The sequence below is a fragment of the Drosophila yakuba genome, chromosome 3L, assembly GCF_016746365.2.
Source record: "Drosophila yakuba strain Tai18E2 chromosome 3L, Prin_Dyak_Tai18E2_2.1, whole genome shotgun sequence".
Classification (NCBI taxonomy): domain Eukaryota; kingdom Metazoa; phylum Arthropoda; class Insecta; order Diptera; family Drosophilidae; genus Drosophila; species Drosophila yakuba.
The window spans coordinates 14,317,034-14,326,607 of NC_052529.2; positions in this window are offsets into that span (position 1 = coordinate 14,317,034).

Sequence of the window (9,574 nt, forward strand, 5' to 3'; positions counted from 1 at the left end):
CGACGTCAGGAACCAAAAAAAAACACACGCACACAAATCAGCAGAGCAACAGAGACAAAAAATGTCAGACAGAAAGGGACGGACACTGCAGAGGCAGGGCGGTCAACAAGAGCAGGTGTTGCGTGGGCGTGCGAGCGAGACGAACGTAGTAGCTACTAGGCTACCATAGCCATTTCACTCTAAGCAACGAGTCGCATGATGGGCGTTTCCAATTGGAATGCTTCTGGTTGGGGAAGGTTTCGTGTTACATGAAATGCCAAGTGGAAAATGGGGGTAAAGTTGGGGTCTCCTCACTGGGAAGAGGTGCCACCATTGGGAGTGAGCTTTTCGGGAGTTTGTCGTTTATTTACCGCATTTGCTTAGAGACCAGCAAAGAGACTCAAAAAAATAAGAAAATAAAAAGGAAAAACAAACTATCAAAAGCAAAATCAACTAATCTTAATGGACATTTATTTCTGAATCGAGCTGAACTGTGGAGATCTGAGCCTGACATCTGGCCCGCAACTGCGATTCGCCTTTGGCCAATTCGCAAGCTCAAAATGGTGGATATGTTGGCCAAGGTGGCCATAATCCGAAATGGGTCTCGACAGACCACTTTGTTTTTAGACTTAAAGTAATTTCGGTTACAGAATTTTAGATTGCAGAACTCTAGCAGTCTATTATAAAAATACAACTAAAATTACAGTACACAATCGAGTGTTTTGACCCACAAGGACCACCAAACCCATAACTTAAGCTTTGTATACCAGTGCATAATTGCACCTGTCTTATATCATGGTTTGTATATAGTCCTGCAAAGTGCCTGCCATTGCATTGCATTTTTCATGTCGACATTATTGTGTTGTTAATTTGCTTTGGTGTTGGTGGCGTTGCCAGGACAACGACGGCTCGCAACTCCGCAGTGCCAACTCCATTCGCATTTGGTCGGGCTTTGTTCCAGGACTTTTTGTGTGAAGGGTTTTTGGGTGTGGGCCAGGGCATTACGCAGGTGTTGGCATTGTTTTTAGGGCGGTTTTTAGCGCATTTTGATTTCCATTCAGTCTGTCGTCGTGTCGAGTCGAGTTCTGCTTTGGTCGTCTGGCACTTGGGCTTCGTTTTAATTAACAACGAACTAATGACAAATGCAAACAGCATGTACCTGCTGTCAGATGAAACTTGTACCGCCTCCTACTAACACTCTAATTTAATTTGACTCTAATGACCTAAGCCTTTCCTACATGCCAGATAGTGGAAAAGTCTGAGAAAAGTGGAGTACTTGCTGCCTTTTTGCCGATTGTCGGCAAACAATTGCAACTTGCAAACAATGGTGCACATTTTTCCAGCCCCAACTTGACGAACTGAGTGAGTGACGAAGGGCGCGCTGGATGGATGGATGGATGGACTGCAACTGTTCCATTTATTTGGACCCGGTTTTCCCCTCTCTTTCTCTCTCTATCTATCTCTGGTGTTCTACCCCTCCTTATCGCACTCTATGTACTGGTTGTGTCCATTGTCTTTGGCCATGTCCCCTCTCTCTTGCACTGTCTCCGTCTCGCTTCCTCAGTTAGTCAGCCATTGTAATTATACACTGCACTCACCTGAATGCCTAAAATGGCTGTGCTTGCTATGGAATGGGGTTTGTCGGACATTGAAGTTGAATGGATAATTAGAATTATCTTAAAGTAAAGCTTACTTCTTAAACTGCGGATCAATCGGAGTTTAAAGTTATGTTAAAACATATTAAACACCCAAACTTAAGTAAACACGTTTGTCATTGCGTACTTTTGATATAACATTAAGTGAATTAAGAGCTCTTAAAAGTTAAAATATATTTTACGACACCCGTACATTGTAAACTATAAGCAGACATAAAAAATGTGTTTCTATGTGTTTCAAAATCTACAATCTCTGTTTTTCTCCTGTTACGCCAATGCTTTTCTAACCCTTTCTATCACTTTACCCCCTTTTTTCGCAGTGCATTTGCCCATTGTCAGTTTCTGTTTTCTGTTTGTCTATCTGGCCATTGTCTGTTTGTCATATTTATCATGGCAGTTGCTTTTGCATTTGCCATGGCATTCTCTGCACTTGCAAATAAATGTTAATGAGTAGTTAGACAAAAAGCGCTGACAATGCACCGACTGCAACTTAGATACAGAATGATGTGATGAGCACCAGAGTACAGATGGGGGATTTGCAATCTTGAAGGCCCCATACCATGCAGCTCATGAAGCTCAACAATCGCAACGAAAAAGATTTCAATGGAGCTCTAATGCCTAAATCGTTATTATGTTGGGGATGGATAGGTTGCCGAGGTGGTTGGGGCATGGCATCCACACACTCCTGACAAGCTCCTGTCGCGGTGAATGGAAAATTTTCTAAAGACCCGCACAACAATGGGGGCAGAGAAGCCGCCGTTGCCATGTAAATTTTTGCACTTTTTGTCGCTCATTAATGTTAATCAAAAAGCGAAAAAGCAAGAAAGCAAAAAAAGCACGAGGAAAATCATTCAAATTTTCGGTTGTGTTTGGCAACCGCTTGGGACTTCTAAAAGAAGAAGCCCTTTCCCCTTCCGCGATTCACTTCACCGTGCGGATTTACCTCTACCCTCATAGATAAACATCGGATACAATTTCATAGGCCACAAGGCAAACAGATTTGGAACTCAAAAACGATCGAAGCACCGAAATCAGCATCGATCCATCGCTGCATCGATGGCCAAACAATTGTCGCAAACAAATGTGATTGCCATCGTCGAGCCTGAGTGCGTTTAATCCTTGCGAAACCCTCCAGATACACATCCCCAAACAAAGCCCAGATTTGCAGCAAATTGATAGACCAAAGGAGGAAAAAAAAAGACCGTACGGAAACTGACAAAACCAAATGCAGTTATGACACACCGATTGATAGGCCAGATAGCAGATAAACAGGAACTCATATGGTTTCGGGGTTTGTTCTTGGGACATGTGGGGAATTTCGTAGGAAAACCACAGAAGGTACTAGTATTTTTTCACATTCGCTTTTCTAGAAAAAAAAAACTGTTGATTAGAACTGAAGAGCAGGAGCACAATTGGTCAAATAGAAGCTACTTACTACTAAAGTAAAATTCCAGATCAAAATGAAAAGAAATACTTACAATTTTGATAAATGTTCTTTATTGTAGTTCAATATTTTTGAGGGAAAACCTATTTAATTATATCGACGCAGACTGCATGTCGTGCTGACCAATTGATTAGCGGGGCTACCTTCTCTTCCTTCTTTCCTTCTGATTGTACAACGAAGGCAATCAAAATGCCAAATCATGTTGTTCACAGGCCTTCAAAAACCAGTTGCTTATGTCCCAGACATGTTTAAAAAATGATATTGGAATGGTCTTTACTAATGGACACGCAGTCTGGTAGTCTGGTGGTCTGGGGTAGTAGCCTTGGTCAGGACAGACTGTCCGTCGATCGATCGATTTGAATGCAGACGATTACGCGGCAAGAAAAGGACATGATGATATAGGAGCTGCAGGCATGGGAAAGATTGCGAGATATCTCGGGAACAGCAAAGGAATTGAAAGCTACGGTTTGGAAATCCGGAGTTCAAATTTCTTGAAGTGGGACTAAAGGTATAAGTACACATCATGATTCACTATAAATGCAGTTTCCAAAATACATTTAAGATTCACTACAAAAGCAATATTCCAAATACATTTAAGATTCACTAAAAATGCAATATTCAAAATACATTTGAACAAAATTGTACTTTACAGGATGGAATTTAATATATATTTTCCATGGAAATAAGGATTATTTAATCAGTTTATAGTTTTAAGAATTGCATTATTTTTTAACACAATAGTAACACAACTATCTTAACAACAATGCCATATAATCTCATTAAATGTACAGTTCTGCTGAACTCTGCGATTAGGATTCCAGCACAGGAAAGTTTTAATCCGTTTTGTTAGCCTGTTGTAAGTCGTTTTGTAAATTAATTCAAAACTGTTTCAATGGCAGATGCGATGCATTTTAAAATGTTTTATAAGCCTCGAGGCAGCCACTGGCCACTTGACCTTGCCCGCGTTGTTGGCCATAAGGCAGGCGTCGGCTGGACTTTGTTAGCGTTTATTGGTGGCTCTTCTTGACGGCTTCCTGCGCCGAGTGCCTTTCACGGCTCCCTGCTCTTTTTTGTATCCCTACATGTATTAGTAGTTGCATCTAAGCCTGTCCTTTTCCCCTTTCGTGGCATTATCCTGTCGGCCATTCGTAACGCTCGCTGCCGTTGGCCCCCACCCGCTGGGCCATTGTCCTGTGAGCGGAGTCCTGCGGGCAGCGGGGCGGCGGGGATGCGGGGCTTAGAGACAATGACGCGGACAAAAAACACCTACGTGCCCGAATGAATCGAATGGCCAGAATGGACAGAATGGTCAGAATGGGCAGAATGACTGGAATGGTCTGAATGGCAGGACGTTGTGCCGGTTGCCAAGACAATGGACATGCAGCAAATTGAAAATTCATTCATGTGAAACGAGGCAGGCAGGCAAGGTGGCTGTGTTGACCACGTACCGGGTTTTTGGGCATTAAAACACCTTAAAGCGGATTATAGGAATTTTGACACTTTTTCGGCGTATCCTTGGCCGAGAGTCGAGAATTGAGAATCGAGAGTCGAGTGCACAGACGTTGCGCCATTGAGAGATTCGTTCGGGATCCTAAGGAAATAAGCAGCTGAAAGGAACCGAACGACATGGATGGGATGGGTCTGTGGGTTCCCTTGGGTTCCGCCGCCAGTTTGTCTGGATGATGCTCAATGAATTGTCGCCTCCTTGGAATGGCCTCTCTTTCTCTCTGTCTGCTCATGAATGGTGGAAAAATGCCGGGCACAAAAGTCAATTACATGCATTCTCCTGGCAGCTCGGTCAGGTATTATTATATTTTGTTATATTTTTGTTATTTTCTGTCTTGTTGGGCTTTTCATTTGGATTCTTTGAATTGCTATTCAGTTTTTTCCTTTGATTTTTTCCTTTATAATCTGCAAGTTGAAGGGTTTCCCTTGGTTCGTCTATAATATGATTTGTCTGTCACTTGGCTTTCAAATTCTTGGCGGAGGCGTTAACTGGTTGGCTGTGTTACTAAATGTTGTTCTTTTTCAGGTGCTATATTTTTTGTAACTGACTGAAGAGGGTTTTCTATCATGAATCGGTTGAGCTGATTTGGATTAAGCGAATTAGGCATTAAGTGCCAATTGTATCGTTGAATGGCCTTGCAAAGGTGTCAGAAAAGTTGGGACATCAAATAATAGAATTAAGTGTACATAGAATTCACTAATCCATTTATTGTGCATTTTTATGGTGAAATGTTTTTTTTAAGACGGTCATAAGATCCTGTGGAAATCTATTCAATTATGGTTTTCAGATGTCAACTTGTGATATATTAAGATAGAACAAAGTTCGCAAATTGGCTTACAGATAAATAACATTTTCAATCATTTTAACAAAATACATTATCATTGTGTGCTGCAACAATATGTAAGATACTTAATAGTGATGGTAATTTATACAAGTAAACATAATACTTTCTAATTTACTTAATAATCCAGGTTAGACTTATTTTCATCATAATGCTAAGTAGATTTGATAAAAGAAAGCAGAACAATGTTTAATTGATTATTAAATTGATAATTTGACTTAAGGCACGTCGTGTTAGATCTTCAGTACTTGACTTGTAGATATCAAGTAATAACATATTTTAATTATAATAATGCCCAGAGCTCTTTATATACCCCCTTTAAAACCCCTTTCTTAACCGAATGGCAAGAAGTAAACTTAGTTAACGTTTCAATCCTCGTGCTCACAATGACTAGTCAGCAATTAGCGGGCACCATTGTGAGCGGAACCACCGGGCAGCTGGCAGGCATTAAAAGGCCACTCGAGAGACCACGATCAAGATCCAGATCGAGATCGGGATCGGGGAAAGAGGCAGAAAGATACACATACAGAGGTATAGAGGAGCAGGAACAGGAGCAGGAGGAGAAGGAGGAGGAGCAGGGGAAGGCGAGATCAAGTCAAGTAAATTAGCGCGCCCTCGGCCCTGGTCACGGATCCTTTTGATGATGATGATGATGATGAATTCGCTCTCGAAGAGTTACGCATCGTTTTGTGTCAAGAGTGTGTCGGCTTGATTGCTTCTGACAGCGCGCGAACCTTGGAAGGACTCGTCGCGAAAGGACAAGACACACGGATGAGTTGAGTTGAGTTAAGATGCGATGCGATGAGGCTGACTCACCCCGGCAACTGGGAAATCAGCAGCTGCGCGCCACCGCGATCATCTCGATGAAGATCCCGATTCCGATCCCAATCCCAATCCCAATTCCGCTGAAGATCTGGATGATCATCTCGCCGCCGCCGCCGATTGCCGCAGAATGATGAACTGCCCAAGGCGACATAAGTGTAGCAACTCTTTGTTTATTTGTTTGTGTTGCAGGACCGAGGGGTCAGCACATCCATATGCAAATCATGGCGTATCCTCGAATGCTGATGAGCATTGATTGTTCCCAGTTGCACGGGCAAAAGTGACCGTGAGCAGCCCGAAGACCTGAATCAGAGCCCTTGATTGAATACAAATTAAGTCTGAAACCGTTTCAGTCGCTTTTATTTTCGCATTCTGGTTCTATTTCCATTTTCAGTTCCATTTCCATTTCCAGTTCTGTTTCTGTTTCTGCGCCCAATCGAGATTCGTTTTTTTTTGGCTGTAACAAGTGTGAGTTGGCCAACGGTTCGCATTATAGGCCTTCTAACATTTCTGGACAAGATTTGGCAATTATAATTTGACAAAAGCTGAAAACTTTCAAACGGGCATGGCGAAATTTAATGGCCAAACTTTGTCATTATGAACACGCGACCCAGAACCAAAAAAAAAAAAGGAAAAGAATGAAAAGAAACCAAAGTTGTAACCGACATTTAACCCTTTATCAACCCCACAGTGTCCAAAAACACAACAATCAAATGTATTTCTGTATGAATCTACGGATCTTGGGAGGCGTTTCCTGGTAGCCCATTAAAAATTTGCCAATTTTCGAATTTCACAAATTTTTTATTTCACGGGCAACGCCCAGCGATTGACAAATGTCAAGAATCGAGAAAAATCTTTTAATGGCTTCATTAAACTGGTGACTCACCCCCTTCCTCTGCCACTGTCACCCCTTCCCCGCCCCTGGGTGCCCTTTCAACTGTAACCCCTTTGCTAATACAATTTGCATTTGGTTATAACAAATATCGATTAATGGCCGTTACAAATGTTTTCCATTTGTCTGCGTGTGTCGCATTTTATTCGCTGCCTTGTTTTTTTTTGCAAATTTTTCATTGCTGGAAAATTTGCGTATCAATTTTGCTACGCCCTGCCATAATTTATGCGAATTTATGATACGCATCTCGGTAAAAAGTAAAAATAGGTAAACTTTCAATTGAGATGCATTTAAATGGAATACGAATTGAATGAGGCTTGTGCCACATGCGAAAAAGAACAAACCCCATTTTAGAATTCAGGACATATGTCTAATGGTATATCATTGCCAAATCGCCATGAAATTTGATCTAGATATGCTGTGACCAACAGGGAAAGTTATACAATTGATTAGATTACGATTAAGATATGGTTATAAAGTCGGTACAATGACATTGATAAGGAAAGTGTAAGGGTTGAATGGGATTGCTTTCCATTTAAATTAATTGTTATTATTAGTTGTAATAAAATGTATTGAGATAAACTGAGAAGAACAATATACAATATAGTTTCTGTATGTATGTATGGAGATGTATCTTCACCCAAATATATGTATTTTTTTGGATTGCCAATATTATCAAATTCGATGTTGTTTAATGGTACTTGTCATATTTTCAATGGCGGTGTGAAAACATTAACTTTAACTAACACCTAACTTCAAATACCTAAAGCAAACATAGTTCTCAACTTTAGTGGTAAACAAGTTATACATATTTTTGTACCCAGCCCTTGCAAATTCTTTAAATAAAAAATCGAACCCTTCTAAAACTTGGATTCTCAGGAACTGCTTTACTTATTAGACCATATCGGCGTTGATCTCCGAGTGAAGCTGACCAGTTTATATGGCCCAGGTCGTCGTCACGCATCCCGGATTCATTAAGGTTATCCTATGGACTCTGCCAGATTGTTGTTGTTCAACTTTTGAACCTATGAATTTAATTTAATTTAAACTTTGGCCCCGTGCCTGTCAATCGGCTGACGAACGGGGGCACGGAGTCTGACCCTCGTCTTTGTCTTATACCTGACCTCGGTCGGGATGTGGTCCTTGTAAGTCCTGAGCAACCCTTTTGTCACCTAACCATTTGATGAACTCCTTTCGCACTTCCGGCCAGCCTCCGCGTAACCCTCGCCATCGCATCGCCTCATCTGGATCATCGGAGGGATCTTGGGACCTGATCTCGAACCGCTCTGCTGCCTTGTCAGTTTTGATTAGTTGAACCACTTCAAGTCGATGTCCCGATGTCCCGTGTGGGAATCCTTATATGTACGTATGTACTTACCTTCCTACCTGGCGAGTTCTGATCGTTCTGCGATAACGCGATCGCTGCAATCTTGTGCAATTTTGTTACTTATTGTCCGCCGGCCGAGTCCGAAGTTTGTTTGCCTGCTTTCCATAATTTTCACATGACCAAAACAGCTTAAGATCAAGTTAGCCATCTAAGCTGACAGCTGGCAGTCCTCTCAAGATACCTGGCAAAAAAAAAAAAACTGTATTCGAATACAAAATTAAGCAAGAACGCTAATCCCGTCATACGGCAAGCTCCCGAGTGCCATGTCCTATCCGTTTCCATTTCCATTTCAATTTCATTTTCATTTGTTGTTTATTGCCCCTGGGCGGATTGTTTGCTGAAAAGTTTTCCCAAAACATTGGCTAGTTAATCTGCAGAACTTGTTCGTCATGCAAATGAAGACAATCCGAGATCCAGTTCTGCATTCACTCCTCTGCGCCGCTGATGATCAATAATAATCATAATGACAGTCTTAAGTGGGTTACTCTTCCAGACTTCCACACACAGACTCGAAACCCGGAGAACGGCGAAATTTGCATTTGAAATCGATGCAGTGCCTCTGCCAACCACTGCCAGCTCTTGATGGATAGCTAGAGTTCTTACATCATCTGTGGCCAGAGCCATCAATCAGCTTAGCTCCGGGAATAATGCCAGGGCTTCATTACGATTATGTGCATATTTAAATGGCAATTTTTGCGCCAAGATTGTCAGGTCGTAATCCCTCCCAAACCTCAAACTCTCTTTTGTCCTGAATCTCTCTTTTTTGTGTGTGGTTTTTCCAATGCCCATTGTGCTTCCTTTCTCTGCCTGGATCTACCATTAATTCCTTTATAATTTGCGCCTGACTGACCAGCCAAAGGAGCTCCACCTACGCTAAGCTCAACCTTCTCTCTTCTTTGGGACAACAAATGGAAAAATATGAAAGAAAATCTGCCACAAAGGGACGGGCTGGATAAAAAAGAAAACTCAAGTGCACATGAGTATTTGTCCAGTTTTTTTTTGCGATGACCAATTTTTTTTTTCCTTGCGCTTGGCTATCAAAGAAAG